Source organism: Cervus elaphus, chromosome 32 (assembly GCF_910594005.1).
Source record: "Cervus elaphus chromosome 32, mCerEla1.1, whole genome shotgun sequence".
NCBI lineage: Eukaryota > Metazoa > Chordata > Mammalia > Artiodactyla > Cervidae > Cervus > Cervus elaphus.
Window position 1 is genome coordinate 24,019,901 of NC_057846.1, and position 17,860 is coordinate 24,037,760.

Genomic DNA, 17,860 nt, shown 5'->3' on the forward strand with positions numbered 1-17,860 from the left:
TATATCATAGCAATAAGACCCATTCCCTGACCTGGAGAACTGTGTGGTCACTAGAGAGATAAGGCTAAGATGAAATCACTAGAAACAGGTAATCAAAGATGGATTCTGCTGTATGGTCCATGCAAACAAGTGAATTCAGTATTAAAACTTTAAAGGATGCTTATGTTAGTGTCTGTCAGTATAGTCATTTAACCAGATGACAGGCTTGGTAACCTCTAAAATTAGGGCACATTCCCACCCTTGCCTCACAACTCTCTGCAAACCTTTCCTCGGTGTTTACTACAGATAGTTTACTCTGCTGAGTAGTGAGAACTGGCAAAGTTACGCATCTGGACTTATTGACAGACAGTATCTTTTGTGATCTGTTTCTGTGGGGAGGCTGTGGTGGGATTGAGAGTGTCTGAGATGAAGGGGGCGGGGGCAGGAATCTGTGACTGATGAGGAAGAGCCAGGGCTTGTCACAGATTGTCACTGTCGTTCAGTCACTAAGTCGTGTCTGACTCTTTGCAACCCCAGGGACTGCAGCATGCCAGGCTTACTTATCCTCCACTATCTCCCAGAGTTTGCTCAAGTTCATGTCCACTGAGTCAGTGATGCTATCTAATCATCTCATCCTCTGTCGTCCCCTTCTCCTCCTGCCTTCAGTCTTTCCCACCATCAGGGTCTTTTCCAGTGAGTCAGTTCTTTGCATCAGGTGGCCAAAGTATTGGATTTTCAGCTTCAGCATCAGTCCTTCCAATGAATATTGGGTTGATTTCCTTTAGGATTGTCTGGTTTGATCTCCTTGCAGCCCAAGGGACTCTCAAGAGTCATAGATACGTGGTGATGAAAAGAGAGGGGGAGAGTTTAGCTTTGATTGGTTGGTCCCTCAGCCTGGATGTACAGGGAGAGACTGTGGGAAAGGTCAGTCCTGGTCCCTGAAGACCCCGAGGGGGGTGAGCAGCTCGGGCTCCCTGGGACCCACTCCCTTGGGACTTTGTCTTCTGTAACACGGGCAGCAGCCCTAGAAGGAAGCCTGGCTCTCACGGGGCTTTGAGGAAAACAGACAAGAACGAGGGAGGGTGTGCAAGGCAGAACCTAGGAGGGTGTCGGTGAGACTGCTCCAGGATTCCCTGAGAAGCCGAGGGAAGCGCTGGGCATTGCCAAGAGGAGCTACCTGAAGAGGGTGTGTCTGCAAGAAGCAGGACCAGCAAAACAGATCACTGGTGTCAAAGGGCTGCCAGAGGAACTCAAAGCTTGGTTGGCTGTGTAGAAGCCAGCCTGTTACATCAAGACACTTCAGTTTAGAGCTCGGCGCCTGCGCTGTAAGACGTTTGTAGTCAGTTCCACCTGAATTGAAATGACTTTTTAATCTAGTCTCCCTGGAAATTGCTTAATACACAAGGCAGCAGAAGGTGAGCGCCAGAGGGACACAGATATTCAGTTCAGAGGAGGGAGACCTTGAAACTCCAAATATGAGTGAAGACTTAACCTGTAAATAAGATACGGTGTTCCAGTATTCTTGCCTGGAGAATTCCATAGACAGAGGAGCCTGGCGGGCTACCATCTATAGGGTCGCAAAGTGTCGAACATGACTGAGGGACTCAGCATGCACACACATAGCTTCATCTCGTTGCAGAAATTTCGCAGACCCGTAGTTAATATCTGCTGTCGGCATTATAACCAGCACCAGCCATTCTGGCCCTGAAGCCAGGCAAAGTTAGGGATCATTTCTTTCCACAGTAAAAAGTTTTACAGGCTACTTTTATATCCTCCTAGAAACACTCAGTTGTAGTGCAGTCGTGAGAAACATCTCTCCCCTTACACACCCACAGAGGCATTTTAAGCATCAGGAGAAGTACGTGATCCTTAAGGTACGGCAATATATTTTTTATGTAGTAGTTTTTATATAGTATTTTTATGTTATAGTTAATCACAGGAACAGAGAATTGTTTAACTCTCCTCCTCTCCTACCCCTTATAAAATTTTTTTTGATGCCTAATAATGTGATCAAAGCAATACATTCACTGTTCACTCTAGGAAATGAATCGGGCTGAAAATCTTTGAGCCTATGGTAACAATTACTCATTGATAGCTAAACACTTAGGAAGAGGACTCAAGGTTTTCAAGACTTAGTTGGAGCCCCCACGTGGAGACTGGTGAGTGAAAAGAGACACTGTCTCCTTCCTTCCCTCCACCCAAACCACACCACCTGGTATAGAGGCCAGTCATCTGCTAGTGCTTGCGGCTGGCAAATGAGACACTGTCTAGCACTGGGGATTCAAAGCCACGTCCCTAACATTGACCGTGCCAGGGCACCCTGTGAAGCAGTGGTATGGACTGATTGTAGGTTTCCAGTCTTTTAGAGTTCTGTTCATTCGCTCAGTCGTGTCCGACTCTTTGCGATCCCATGGACTGCAGCACTCCAGGCCTCCCTGTCCATCACCAACTTCCGGAGTTTACTCAGACTCATGTCCATGAGTCGGTGATGCCATCCAACCATCTCATCCTCTGTCGTCCCCTTCTCCTCCTGCCTTCAATCTTTCCCAACATCAGGGTCTTTTCCAACAAGTCATTTCTTCCCATCAGAGTGGAGACTGGTTAAGATGTGCAGAGAGCAACGCTGCCCTCTAGTGGTCACAGTGAGAATTGGCTGTCGAGGCACTTGTTTTTCTCTAGCTGCTAGCTGCCTAATGCTGCCAGTAACTTCCAGAGCAATCTGCCTCTACCAAAGTGAAGGAAACAATTCATACAATTTACAGGGTAAAATCCAGGCCCAAATAACTCTGGTCTTGTCTGACTTGTCTGGGTAATGACTGCCTGATCTGATGCAGCCTTCGGAGAAGTGAGTCATGTGTCTGTTTTGTTCATAATGCAGCTTTTCTAATGACAAATCCAAGATGCCTCTGTCTCTATCAATTATGTATGTAGTTTTTCATCAAATGAGGAAATAATGTCTCCTGTCCATCCCCATGGCATTATGATGAGGATCAAGTAAAAGTATATGAAAACAGTTTAAAAGTATAAAGCTCTGACCAAATGTTGTTATTGAGGAAAATGCATGTTTATCTATTTTCATTGAAAAAAATTCGCTAATTCCACCCTGTATTTTAGAATTTTTACCTACAGATAAAACATAATAATGAAAATTTTATGTATACACACACATACATACACACACACACACAAGTAATGAAAACAATTTATATTCTATGCAATTTTCTGCCTTCTAGACCTACTAATGAAAAGTCTTGTCAGGAAGAAAATGTTTAATTGATGATTTTAAACTTTGAGAGATATATATCCTTACCCTTTTGTGATTCACCCAAAGGGATTTTCTTTAAAGATTGTGTAACCCTTATTTTCAGAGGAATTTTTGTTAATGTCTGTAAGTTTCAGGAGTTACAACTTGCTCATTGTGTCATCTGACTTCTCATTTTATAGATGAGGATGCTGAGGTCCAAAGTAAGATTCATGGCAATAGCTTTAAATGGCTTTGCCAGGTAGAAGTCAAAATGAAAATAAAGTTGGTTATTTCAGTAGAATAAGCCAAAAACCATCTAGTGAACACTGCTTATGCAAGGAAAATTAAGAAAGTGTGTCAATTATAAGATCCTCATAGCGATCTTCTCTACTAATTTCTTCCCATTTCTGTACATTTTAAACCCATCTTTTTATTACTATTAAAGTAGTCAACAAGACGACAAAGGAGCAATGCCCCCAGTGGTGTTTACACAGCGTACTGCCACCATTATTATAAGCACACACATGCTCAGCGTGGAAGGAAACGGGCAGTGGAGAGAGTTGCCCCAGGTCCGTAACAGTAGCTTCCTGCTAAGTGTCACCACCAGCTGATCTTGTTTTAAATCACTTCCAGGTCATTAAAATACAAGGAAGAGCATGATCGTAAGTAATAGCTTGGATTGATGAATTTTCCCCTACATTAGGGTTAAAAATTGGGTGGTGACATGTTCTTTTTTTTTTGTCTTCACTGGATAAATATTCTCAGTAAAATCTCAGATTCAGAAGCAAAACAAGAGAACACATTCTCATCTGCTGGGCTGGGGAAGATAGAATATGAAAGAACGTTTCCAACCAGGAAAACAATTGCTTAGCGTAATTTGGGGTGTGTGTGGAGGGTTCTTTTATAATGACTTCAAGATACTGAAGGTCATGTCAGGCAAAGGTTGACAGCTATTTTACTTCCCGCTTATTTGAAACCTCAAGGTAACAGCATGCATGCATTCTTAGTCGCTTTGGTAGTGTCCAAGTCTTTGCAACCCCATGGACTCTAGCCTGCCAGGCTCCTCTGTCCATGGGATTTCCCTAATACTGGAGTAGGCTGCCATTTCCTCCTCCAAAATAACAGCAAATGAGATCAAAGCAATGCTGAGACAACCAAGAATGAACCAGCTGTCTAATTTGCATGTGGAATTAATTTTCTCATGACCAACTCAGCATATTAAAAAGCAGAGACATTACTTTGCCAACAAAGGTCTGTCTAATCAAGGCTATGGTTTTTCCAGTGGTCATGTATGGATGTGAGAGTTGGACTCTAAAGAAAGCTGAGCACCGAAGAATTGATGCTTTTGAACTGTGGTGTTGGAGAAGACTCTTGAGAGTCCCTTGGACTGCAAGGAGATCCAGCCAGTCCATCCTAAAGAGCTGACTCATTGGAAAAGACTCATTGGCAGGAGGATTCTTTATCACTCAGTTCAGCCAGTTCAGTGGCTCAGTTGTTGTCTGCCTCTTTGCGACCCCATGGACTGCAGCACGCCAGGCTTCCCTGTCCATCACCAAGTCCCAGAGCTTGCCCAAACTCATGTCCACTGAGTCGGTGATGCCACCTGTAGTCTTTATCACTGGAGCCACCTGTACTTAGGGTACAACAGGTTACATAAAAGTATTCCTTCCATTCCTCATTCACGAATAAGGAACTGAAATTCTGACTCTTATTCTTATTCCAGGGTTAGCCCGGATCTGAATTCTCTTCTTGAGGTCTAGCAGGTCAACCCCATCTTACCCACAGTCAGCTCTGAGCACTCCAGGTGAACTCAGCCTTTCTGTAAGATCAGCAGGTTCTGGGTCAACCAGACTAACTACAGGTGATGCCATCTGTAGTCTTTATCACTAGCGCCACCTGTATACTTGGGCTACAACAAGTCTAGAGGTTCCAAAGGATAAAAAGGATAGTGTGAATGATAGCATCCTAGATATTAGTTTTCAAACTTCTGTTTTAAGAAAACATACTGGTTTTAATCAAATACCATCTACTAGATTCCCTGTTATTAGTCTGGTCGACCTAGAACCTGCTGATCTTACAGAAAGGCTGAGCTCATCTGGAGGGCTCAGAGCTGATTGTGGCTCAGATGGGGTTGACCTACTAGACCTCAAGAAGAGAATTCTGATCCGGGCTAACCCTGGAATAAGAATAAAAGACAGAATTCCAGTTCCTTATTCGTGAACGAGGAATGGAAGGAATACTTCTATGTAAATGCTTTTATTTACGTAAAATACTTTCTTGTAAATACTTCATAAATGCTCCTCACCCTTTCTGAGTGGAAAACTCTTGCTCAAAATTTCAGAAATAACTCAGAAAATTACACATCCTGGGTGCCCTGCGTCCTGTTTCCTCAGGCCGGTGTTCCCGGTGTCTGCTTCCACTCCTATTATGGCTTCATCACTCGGCTTCATTACGCTTGTTTATGTCCATTGCTGTCCCTGGGCTGTGAGTAACTGCGGGGCAAAGGCTGTGCCTTATTCATTTTGCGTCCTCGACTCTACATGGTGATGTGCAAAGAGCAGACACTTCATAAATGCTCGGTGAAGTAAGGGACATTTCACATCGGAAGCTTTTAGCAGCACAGGTGCTGTGATCTCTGGTCAGGGAGAGAATCACACTCCAGACACCCGCCCCGCAACGAGATCTCTGCTCCCTGCTTCCACTTGAATGTGGACAGCTTGCAGGAGATGTCACCGCCCCCTCCCCCGCCCCACGTGGCATCCTGCAGCAGGGAGAAAAGGCCAGCTAACCTACAGAATCATAAACATTTTTTTGAGCACATCAGAAAGCAACCAAGTGAACTCTATTCTGAGAAGCTGACAAGCCCGTGGAGGGGAAGTGGGTGGCAAGGCTCACTTTGGCAGAGCGCGGGCGTGGGGGGTGGGGGAGGATGGAGCTGCCATAAAAGCAGGTGGGAGAAAACAGCTAAAACTTTCAGGAATGCTGAGAGGCCCAGGGCAGGCCAGTGAGTTGACTGGTAATGTCCTGGAGCCCGAGAGGCAGGGAGCAGGGGTCCCCGTGTCTTTTCCGCATGGCCCTCTGATGTGGGCACGGGAGGAGGGTGGAGGGCGGAGCAGGAAACGGGTCTGGCCCCGGCTCCGCTTCGGAGGGAGGAGCAGAAGGAGATCTTTGCCCTTGGGGAGGGGCCAGAAAGTGCTGGGCCCTGCCCGGGGTACAAAGAAACCATGGTCTTTTAGGGCTGAGTAGTATTCCACAGTTCTTACACTGAAGAACTGTACAAAAAGATCTTCACGACCCAGATAATCATGATGGTGTGATCATTCACCTAGAGCCAGACATCCTGGAATGTGAAGTCAAGTGGGCTTTAGAAAGCATCACTAGGAACAAAGCTAGTGGAGGTGATGGAATTCCAGATGAGTTATTTCAAATCCTGAAAGATGATGCTGTGAAAGTGCTGCATTCAATATGCCAGCAAATTTGGAAAACTCAGCGGTAGCCACAGGACTGGAAAAGGTCCGTTTTCATTCCGATCCCAAAGAAAGGCAATCCCAAAGAATGCTCAAACTACCGTGCAATTGCACTCATCTCACACGTTAGGAAAGTAATGCTCAAAATTCTCCAAGCCAGGCTTCAGCAATACGTGAACTGTTCACTTCCAGATGTTCAAGCTGGTTTTAGAAAAGGCAGAGGAACCAGATATCAAATTGCCAACATCCGATGGATCATTGAAAAAGCAAGAGATTTCCAGAAAAACATCTATTTCTGCTTTATTGACTATGCCAAAGCCTTTGACTGTGTGGATCACAATAAACTGTGGGAAATTCTCAAAGAGATGGGAATACCAGACCACCTGACCTGCCTCTTGAGAAACCTGTTTGCAGGTCAGGAAGCAACAGTTAGAACTGGACATGGAACAACAGACCAATTCCAAATAGGAAAAGGAGTACGTCAAGGCTGTATATTGTCACCCTGCTTATTTAACTTATATGCAGAGCACATCATGAGAAACGCAGGGCTGGAAGAAGCATAAGCTGGAATCAAGATTGCTGGGAAAAATGTCAATAACCTCAGATATGCAGATGACACCACCCTTATGGCAGAAAGTGAAGAGGAACTAAAGAGCCTCTTGATGAAAGTGAAAGAGGACAGTGAGAAAGTTGGCTTAAAGCTCAACATTCAGAAAAGTAAGATCATGGCATCTGGTTCCATCACTTCATGGGAAATAGATGGGGAAACAGTGAAAACGGTGTCATGCTTTATTTTTTTGGGCTCCAAAATCACTGCAGATGGTGATTGCAGCCATGAAATTAAAAGATGCTTACTCCTTGGGAGGAAAGTTATGACCAACCTAGACAGCATATTAAAAAGCAGAGACGTTACTTTGCCAACAAAGGTCCATCTAGTCAAGCCTATGGTTTTTCCAGTGGTCATTTATGGATGTGAGAGTTGGACTGTAAAGTAAGCTGAGCACCCGAGAGTTGATGCTTTTGAACTGTGGTGTTGGAGAAGATTCTTGAGAGTCCCTTGGACTGCAAGGAGACCCAACCAGTCCATCCTAAAGGAGATCAGCCCTGGGTGTTCATTGGAAGGACTGTTGCTGAAGCTGAAACTCCAATACTTTGGCCACCTCAAGTGAAGAGTTGACTCTGGAAAAGACCCTGATGCTGGGAGGGATTGGGGGCAGGAGGAGAAGGGGACAACAGATGATGAGATGGCTGGATGGCATCACCGACTCGATGGGCATGAGTTTGAGTAAACTCCAGGAGTTGGTGATGGACAGGGAGGCCTGGCGTGCTACGATTCATGGCGTCACAAAGAGTTGGACACGACTGAGCGACTGAACTGAACTGAACCGAGTATTCCACATCTTCTTTACCCATTTATCTGGTGATGAGCTCTTGGGTTGGTTCTTATCTTGGCTATTGTAAATAGTGCTGCAGGGAACACTGCGGGGCAGGTATCTGTTCAAGTTAGGGTTTTGGTTTTCTTCAGATAAATATCCAGGAGTGGAACTGCCAGATCATATGGTAGTTCAATTTTTAGTTTTTTGAGGTACCTCCATACTGTTTTCTGTGGGGACTGCACCTGATTACATTCCTACCATCAGCGCACGAGTGTTCCCTTTTCTGTGCGTCTTCACCAACGCTTGTTATTATCTTTTCTTTCTTTATTTTTGGCTATGTTGGGTCTCTGTTGCTGGGCTCAGGCTTTCTCTAGTTGCAGTGCGCTGGCTTCTCATTGTGGTGGCTTCTGTCATTGCGAAGCACAGGCTCTAGGCCCACGGGCTTCAGTAGCTGTGGCCCCCGGGGTTTTGGAGCACAGACTCAATAGTTGTGGCGCTCAGGCTTAGCTGTTCCACCGCATGTGGGATCTTCCCGAGTCAAGGATCGGACCCATGTCTCCTGCATTGGCAGGTGAATTCTTTACCACTGAGCCACCAGGGAAGCCCTTGTTATTATCCTTTTGATGACAGCCATTCTGACAGGTCTGAGGTGGTATCTCATTGTGGTTTTCATTTGCATCCCCCTGATGACGAGTGATATTGAGCACCTTCTCATGCACCTGTCGGCCATCTGTATCTCATCTTTGGAAAAATGTCTGTTCCGGTCCTCTGCCTGTTTGTTGGATGTTGGGTTTTTTGTTTGTTTGTTTTGACATTGAGTTGTAAATCTTGCCATTTGCAGCCACATGAATGGACTCAGAGGGTATTATGCTAAGTGAACTAAGTCAGATAGAGAAAAATAAATGCTATCTGATTTCACTTACATGTGGGATCAGAAATACAAACACATGAAACAAAACAGAAGCAGACCCATAGATATAGAGAACAAATGGGTAGTTGCCAGAAGGGAGGGTATAGGTGAGGGGGATGGACAAAACAGGTGCAGGGGATTAACAGGTGCAAACTTCCAGCTATAAAATAATGAAGTCATGAGGATGTCATGACAGCACAGGGAACATAGTCCAGAACATTGGAACAGCCTTGCATGGTGACAGATGGTAACTAGAATCATTGTGATCACTTCATAATGTTAGAAAACTATCAAATTACAATGTTGTACACCTGAAACTAATATGATATTGTGTTTTTATTGTTGTTCAGTTGCCCAGTCATGTCCAGCTCTTTGCCACCCCATGGACTGCAGCACTCCCTGTCCTTCACCATCTCCCGAAAGTTGCTTTATAACTTAATTTTAAAAAAGAAAGGAATCACCTTGGGGTCATTATCTCGATGTAGTTCTTATGCTCATGCCCACTCATGTGTGACTCTTTGCCACCCTGTGGATTGTAGCCCGCCAGGCTCCTCTGTCCATGGGACTGACTCTCCAGGCAAGAATACTAGAGTGGGTTGCCGTTTCCACCTCTAAGGGATCTTCCCGGCCCGGGGATCGAACCTGAGTCTCTTGAAGTCTCCTGCATTGGCAGGTGGATTACTTACCACTACACCGCCTGGGGCAGTTACCATGGGGAGAGAGGCAGGGATTGCTCTTGAGCCAAGGCTGCCGGGAGCTTTGTGGTCGGGGCAGCAGCTGGGAGGGGCGACACGGCACTGATGTGTCCCTGTATTGGTGTCACTACAGCCGGCTGCCGCTCGGCATCTACAATGTGGAGATCAGGTAGGAGTTTCTGGGCAAGCGTCTGGATGAATCTAACGCTTCTGCCCCAGACTGGCGACTGAGTCCAGCTCTTCACTACCTGGCACTGCTCGTCGCCTCCTTGGGGCCACAGTCAGCCCTTCGCTACAAGGGAGCCTGGGGAGTGCTTTTTGAATTTTTAATTTTTTGGCTTTTCTGCTGTTGCAGTTCAACATAGCATTGTAGCTAGACTTCAGGAAGGGATTCTGTAAGTGGGTTGGAATAGGAGTCGTAAAACCCAATACATAATATTTACTGCTCTTACCACCAGACTAGATGCATGTCCATCACCCTGTTTATTTCCTTCTAGTGCAAGGGCCCTCAGAACAAAATAAAATACATGTGGTTGCTTGTTGATTTTTATTTGCTCAAGGTGTCCTCCTACCTCATTCATTTCTAAGTTCCGCTCGCTAGTGGTAAAGAAACTGCCTGCCAATGCAAGAGACGTATGAGACTTGGATTCAGTCCCTGGGTTGAGAAGATCCCCCCTGGAGGAGGACATGGCAACCCACTCCTATATTCTTACCTGGAGAATCCCCTGGACAGAGGAGCCTGGCGAGCTATAGTCCATGGGGTCTCAAAGAGCTGGACACGACTGAAGCGACTTAGCATGCACACACATGCTCATGCAGGAACACTGTCCCCCTTGTCCTCAGCTGTATGCTCACTGTAAACCACAGTGCCCAGCATATAGCTGGCCCTCAGTAAATATTGGAGAAAAGTCAGCAGACCCTTTGAGAATTAAACAAAAGCAAATGATGGCCCTTTCCATGGAAAAATACCTCTAGTTGCAGGCACAACATTTCCATCCCACTTTCTGAGATTCCCCAGGAAGAAAGCACAGTGAGGAGATGGAGATGACCTGTGTGCCTTCATCACTTGGCTGTAAATGCAGCAATTTTGCTCACAGAGTGACTACAATGTATGGGACACCCTCTCTCCTCGACCAGTAGAAAGCCCAGATTAGAAACCCGTCGGCCCTCTGGGCAGGTGGGAGAGCACCACGGGTCCCTGGCCAGTCACTGCCCTAAAAGTGCAGGCCAGCAGCTCACACCATGTTTGGAAACGCCTGGCTGCCTGCAGAAAGGGCAGTAGATCTCTACCCGGCATTTACACAAATTCCTGGAACCCGTGCCAGCTCGCCTTTCAGAGGGATTCGCTGGCAACACAAAAGGAAGAAAAAGAAATCCTAGGTCTTAGGGTGCATTTTTTTCATTCTCTTTCTGCAGCTTAAAAAGCCTAAGAGCCTGAGAAGGGATTCATTCGCAGTCCTTGAATAATAGCCAGAAAGGGAGATTAATAAGAAAAGAAGGTATGTGAGTTTCAGAGCACGGGGGATTTTTCTGGGTTTTAGTATGAGAAGAATTTAGGGCCCTGCCTGTGCATTCAGCTTCCTGGTCCTGCTGGTATCTCTCACGACTTACTTCAGGGGCCCCACTTGCCTTTTCTTTCACTAGGAAGGAACCAAAGTCAAGGTCAGTCCCAAGGTCACAGTGAGGTGGTCTCCCAGCCCGCACGGGAGGGCTCAGAGCAGGGCCTCTGGCCCAGGCTCTCTCCTCTGGCTGCTGGTGGAGAATAAACAGGACGCCTGCTTTGCTCTATCCAGTGCTCAGGGGCACACGGAAAAGTTCTGCTACCTCTGAGAAACCTGGCCTGCAAACATGCTCCTTTCAAGTGATGACTCTGCCCCCGACTTCCATATTTCAAAGGAGAGTCAGCCATGAACAAGCACACAAGTGTGCAGCCAGTTAATCAGATGGGGCTCCGAACTTCTGGGTAACGATCAGCTTTCTGCACTAGTTCTCTTTTTCCAATGGGAATTCTTCCCTCGTGATCTTCTCCCCCCTGCAAAAAATGTGTCATTTGGCCCATTTAACAACCCTGATGGACTCATTTTTTCCCCACATGAAACATGGCAGTATTCTTGAAAAGAAAGTTCCTTATCTCCCTTCATATGAGTGATGGTTTGTAATAAGCACAACGGTTTTTGAAATGTATTTTCGGAGCTAATTCCTTTCAAACATGATTTCCATTTCTGGTAAATCTCAATGGCCAGCCATCCCAGCCTTGAGGAAGTTCATTTCAGTGCTTTGGGGAAACGCGGAGTCCTGCTTGCGGCAACAGTGGAATTGGAATCGTGTTGCTGTGGGCAGTGTGCTAGACAGTGAGACCAAAGGCTGGACTTTGGAGAGAAGAGGATGAGAAAGAAAAAAAGAGTGAGCTGGAGGGAGTGAGAGAGACAAGGAGCTGGAGAGAGATGAAGAGAGAGGGGAAAAGAGAAAGAATTTTATGAATCTCTTAAGTGTATGAAGATGCTGGGATTCCAGAACTTCTGCCCTGATGGTAGAGAAGACAGCTTTTGGGGAGCAGGGCTGGTCAGGAGACCCTGCCTGCTCTGGTAGGAGGATGTGGTGAAAGCGGGGAGTTTCTGAGGGGGGAGAACGAACTGTTGTGTCTGTTCCCTTGGTGTTGGGAGAGGGTGGGAAGAAGCTGAGAGAGGCCATCTGAGCATCTAATGAAGGGGGATGTTGAATGAAAAAATCAGGTTGAACTAAATCTGGATTCACCATCCTACCCCATCTTCATCTCCAACCCCAACAGATCAAAACTCCTGACTGGGATGTGATCGGTTATAGAGACATTGAGAAGCTACATTTTCTTTACCCACCTGAGTGCAATGTGGACAGTTTTGCCGCCCAGTCACTCAGTTCAAGTTAGCCAGTAGTTAGCGTGTCTGCTTTGTTGATGAAGAGTCCTGCGGGAAGCAAAAGGAAATGGAGAAGTGACACCTAAAGTCATCTTGATGACCAAGTCCTGTCTTTTTACTACAAGGTACTCAGGCAGAAGGCTTTTTTCTAAAGAAATGGAAATTGGGCACATCAATTTCTCTCTAACCTATAATCGCCCACAGAGAGGCAGAGTTTTCCTCCATCTGAACTCCGGTCAAGTCCAGGTCAGTTTAACAAACATCCTGAGTTATTTCCAGCCAGGATTGGTGCTGAAATTAATTTCCAGGCCCAAGATGCAGTCTCTCCTGCTTGGACAGGACGTCAGCAAGCCAAGGCATAGATGACTTTTCTATCTCATTCATGTTATTACAAGTAGAATTAAATTGCTATGAAATACTTTATAGTGTGAAAAAACCCCTTATTTTTGCACATATTACCTTTTTGATAAATAGTTCTTAAATATATAATTACCAATCAAAATCCCAGCCATTCTTATTTTTAAATATAAAGAAGTAAATGTGCTTTTGTACATGAAAAGTAGTGTTAGTTACTGAGTCACATCCAACTCTTTGGGACCCTGTTGACTATAGCCCGACAGGCTCCTCTGTCCATGGGATTCTCCAGGCAAGAATAGTGCAGTGGGTGGCCATTCTCTCCTCCAGGGCATCTTTCTGACCCTGAAATTGAACCCGGGTCTCCTGCATTGCAGGCAGATTCTTTACCATCTGAGTCTCCAGGGAAGTTTTGTACATACTCCATGCCTCTTTTAACGGACTGTGCATATTGGGAGAAACTTTGCTCCCAACATTTAATATAAACAATGAGAAACAGTAGAGAAATAATTGGCAGAACACCAGTTATCTGTTGGTAAAGGCTGAGAATTGCCCAGATGGAGGTGAGCAGCAGGCCCATTTCTGTCATTTCTATTTGCATCTAAGACTGTTGACCCGTGGACTATCTTCTGAAGAATTAAAGCTAACTTGTTTTTTTTGTTTACCTGATACTCCCCAATGATCCAACTTACCACCTCAGTTTTATTTTTACAATATTATAGTTAGATTCCCATTTCATTTGCAAGCTAAGATGAATCCAAGTCTGCCACTTCAATAAATATCTCAGTTAATCCATTTTAATGAGCAGAGACCTAATGCACGTAAGCCAGAGATAAATGTGGAAAACAAAATAGCAAAACACCACCAATTAAAATGACACAGCAGGGAAGCAATAGGAGAGCACAGGAAAGATTACACGGATGAACTGACTTGAAAGGGAGGAATCTGAGCGAGGGCCCTGCATTCAGTCACTGGCAAAGGACAGTTAAACGATCAGGACAAGTAAATAGAATGGGAGGTAAGAGGTCGGGTGGGGAGAAAACAGGAAAGTCAGTGTTAGAGATGGACGAGGTCAAGGGAACTAGCCTTTCATCCACTTAACCATCCCTTCATTGACTGAACCAGGGCTTATTTAGAATAAACTTTGTAGAAGGCTGTGCGAGAGATGAAACACAGGAAACAAGGGAAGAAGACCAAAGGGATAAAACTGATCTCGACCAAGAATTATGAGCTCTTTAAATTGGAGAAGTGACAGTAGTGTTATACTGTCTGATTCAGTTCATCTGTTACACTCGGGAGGGAACTGATGAAAAGTTGGGCTCTTCCAGGCAGGGATGTAGATAAGAGAGATGAAGCTGTAGAAAAAAGGGAGCGATGTGCAGGGAAGGCTGGGGGGTGGGGGGCAGGAAATGGGAGGGAGTGACCCCTGTGATACAGACAGCGGCTCACTGTTGAGCTTGACCCAGTGAGGGGGAGGGGGAGGATGCTGAAGAAAGAGGTGGGCCACAGGCACAACTTGGCAGCCCTGCAGACTTAGAAGACAAGCAGCAAAACATACTCGAGTAAAGCAGACATGGACATCGGCCTCCTGAGTTTCCATGGACATAGGAAAATTGTCCCTGTACCTCTTATGCTTACTCCTGGCCAGCCAGAGGGAAAACCCCTGCTTTTTCCACCACTGCGAGGGAACCCAAATCTCAAGGCGCTACAGGTCCAAACAAGGAGAAAGAGAAAATGGAGAAGAAAGGAAGGAACAAAGAGCAAACTCAAGTGTCTAATGACTCTAATCTCTGGGTAGCCTATCCGGTCACAGAATTTTAAAATGAAATGTAATTTTGCCAGCATTTAGAATTTTCACGTTAAAAACAACAACAACAACAAAACTGATCTCTTTGCTCCATCTAGCGTTGCATGTTGAAATGACATGCTCCTTAACACCTCTCACAACCCAGAGGAGCAGCAGTGTTACCCAACCACAGAACCGGAAGTTGAATGAGGGACCAGGCAAGACGAGCTTCTTCTGTTGAAAAACCCTGAGAAGTGCTCTGAAGCAGAAGATCAGGCATTCCAAGCACCAGCTGAATTTTTTCCATTGTAGCCACGGAAATCCCCAAACCTAAGGTGAGACAGTGATTTTGATCCCCCTACTGACTAGGAAGTTCAGATGTGAGACATGACTCTAGCTGCCAATACAATGAGCAAACATAGCCTAGAATATAACCTTACAGTTTAACTTGAACATCAGCAGATACATCATACACTATAGAGATTTATGTGTATTCTAGAAGGAAAGAAGAGCGCGTATCATACGTGTATAACCACATCTGATTTTTAAAAAAGAACACATTAAGTAAAACAGAGCCTTAAGGCTATTTAATTGTAATTGCTAGAAAGTATTAAATAGGGAAGTAAAATTGTCACTGAAAGATACTAATAATAGTAATGTCCATTCATTGAATATTTACTATATGCCAGACATGTGCATACACTATTTCATTTAATCCTCACAATAGTCCTCTAAGGTGGGTATCACTAAAGCCATTATTCAGATGTAGAAGTTAAGGCCACCCAAGGTCATTCATAGTCATTAACTGATAGAACTGTGCTGCGAACATCAATCTTTCTGATTGCAAAGCTCTGGTTTTCACTGCTGTGCCTCTTCCTGTCAGAAATGCTTTAAATTCATGACTATAGGTCTAAAAGTTCAACTTCCTGTCTGTTTCCTATTTTCCTCAATCTGTTTCCTATCATTTTCTTTCAGTTCAGTTCAGTTCAGTCACTCAGTCGTGTCCGACTCTTTGTGACCCCATGGACTACAGCACGCCAGGCCTCCCTGTCCATCATTTTCATTAGACTAGTTTAAAATGATACCCAGAAGTGATCATCTGATGTTGCAAAAAATGCAGCACAACTGAAATGATCACTTGAAACTTGGACCACACCCAAACTGTGAGGCAGAGGAAGAGGATTTTCATAACTGCGTATCTCATTTTCAAATGCCAAGGAGCAGGTCTCCCTACCTGAGGGGCTGGTGGTACCAGGGATTGACATTTCAACGCACTGATCATGTGAGAAGCAGGTGCTTTACAATGAGTGGCTTCTCCAGAAACCTTGGCTCGTTAACTTAATGAAGCAAAAGCAGTTCTGCAGTCTCAACACAAAAAGGAGTATGGTCAAATTCTCTGCTTGCTTAGCAGATTAGCCAGTTCCTTAAAGTCCTGTGCCTTTTGCTAGGCCTCGTCAGGAACTTTCCAAAAATGTAAACCAAAAGAGATGGGAGAAATGTTCTCTCAAATTGCATTTGATTAGTTCATGAGCACTCTTTAAACTATCTTAAGTTAATTATGTTCCTGTTGAGAAGAATTTTGTTTTCTATACAAGGACCAACCATTCCATGATGCTGGATCATTAAACTTCCCAAATTTGGAACAAAAATTTCCTCTGTAAATGGATGTAAAGGTGTGTTGGACCAAAGTAACATATTTTAGGTCTCCAAAGCATCTTAGAATAGTTTGGTTTAGTACCAAAGTGTGTTTATTGCTAAAGTGGTCAAGCTTGATGGCAGTGAAATGTTAAAAGATCTCATCTTCCTCTTTTAGAACTTTACAGTTGGTTTTTTTTTTTTTTTTCTTATTTTAAGGATAAAGACATTGGTATATTCAAGTCAGCAAGAAAATACAAAGAGGTTTATTTCTTTAACATTCCTGGGTTTATATGAGAGGGAATTTTAGACTGGCTAAATGTAAACTTCCACATCAAAAGCTGAAAGTTTACTTAGATTTGCCAAATGCCATATCCCTCTGCTTTCTTCTGTGTGGATGCTGGTATGATGCTGTTGATAGCTTATACTTACCCTCTGATACTTTGCCAACTAGTTTTGCTTTTGATGCAGTCCATGGGTTTGAGGTCTTGCTATCCAATTTCTCTATCTACTTTAATTCTGCTTTTATCTGCTGCCATTGCCATATCTTCAAAGCCTGCACATCTTAGTATTCATTCTTTATTATGTTAATAAGAACAGAGTATGGGCATGATAAAAGTTTAAACATGCAAGAGTTTACTATGAAAATTAAATACTTTTTCCTTCATACATATACCTAGAGTTCTCCCTTCTCTGGGAGTAACTACTAGTCACACTGTCTTACATAACTTTATAGAGCTTTTCTAAGAATATAAAAGAATATACTTTAGAGATATAGGTGCTTTTTTCTCTTTTTACGGAGATGGAGTATACCATATATTGTTTTGCAATTTGGCTGTATCAGTTAACAACATAAATTGAAAACCTTTCTAAAATGGTAAATATATACCTACCTCATTTTAACTTCCCTGCAAATATTCTGTTTATTGAGTTAGCAAATGTTATGGGCCAATCCTGTATTAGTACAGTGAAAGTTTTTGAACATTATGTTTTAATCATTCTGGAGAGTATATTGAGGAGTTAAATTCCCTGAATGAAATGGAAGAGAATAGAGTTGAAAAACCTTTCTAAGCAAGAAACAAAATTCAGATGCTGTGAGCAGATGGATAAATATGATTACACTAAACTTTTTCATGGCCTAAAACAACTCTGAAAAAAATTTAAAGACAGGAACTTCCCTGGTGGTTCAGTGGTTAGGACTGCATGCTTCTACTACAGGGGGCCCAGGTTTGATCTTTGGTGGGAGAACTATGATCCCATAAGCAGTGTGGCCAAAAAAAATAAATTAAAAAACCAGGCAAAATGACAGGATATATAATAAAAAGTTTCATTTTCTTAGTATTAAAAAACTTCTTATAGTACTAAAGAAAAATTACAAAAACAGTAGAAAAACCAGAAAATAACATAATCAGAAATGTTAGTGAAAAACAAATAAAGATGAAAAAATTCTCAGCTTCGCTCAGTTACCAAGGGAGAAAAAGAAGGAGAGGGAAATTTGGGAGATTGGGATTGATACATAC

General features: G+C 44.0%; 1 protein-coding gene across 1 annotated transcript in view; it reads left to right on the forward strand.

The window, feature by feature from the left end:
- Positions 1-15,021: 15,021 nt before the first annotated feature.
- TLR3 (toll like receptor 3) overlaps positions 15,022-17,860 on the forward strand; it is a 36,627-nt gene continuing 33,788 nt past the window's right edge. The window contains exon 1 of the mRNA XM_043893775.1: positions 15,022-15,040. The gene's annotated coding sequence lies outside the window, so the exon portion shown is untranslated. The remainder of the gene's footprint in view (positions 15,041-17,860) is intronic.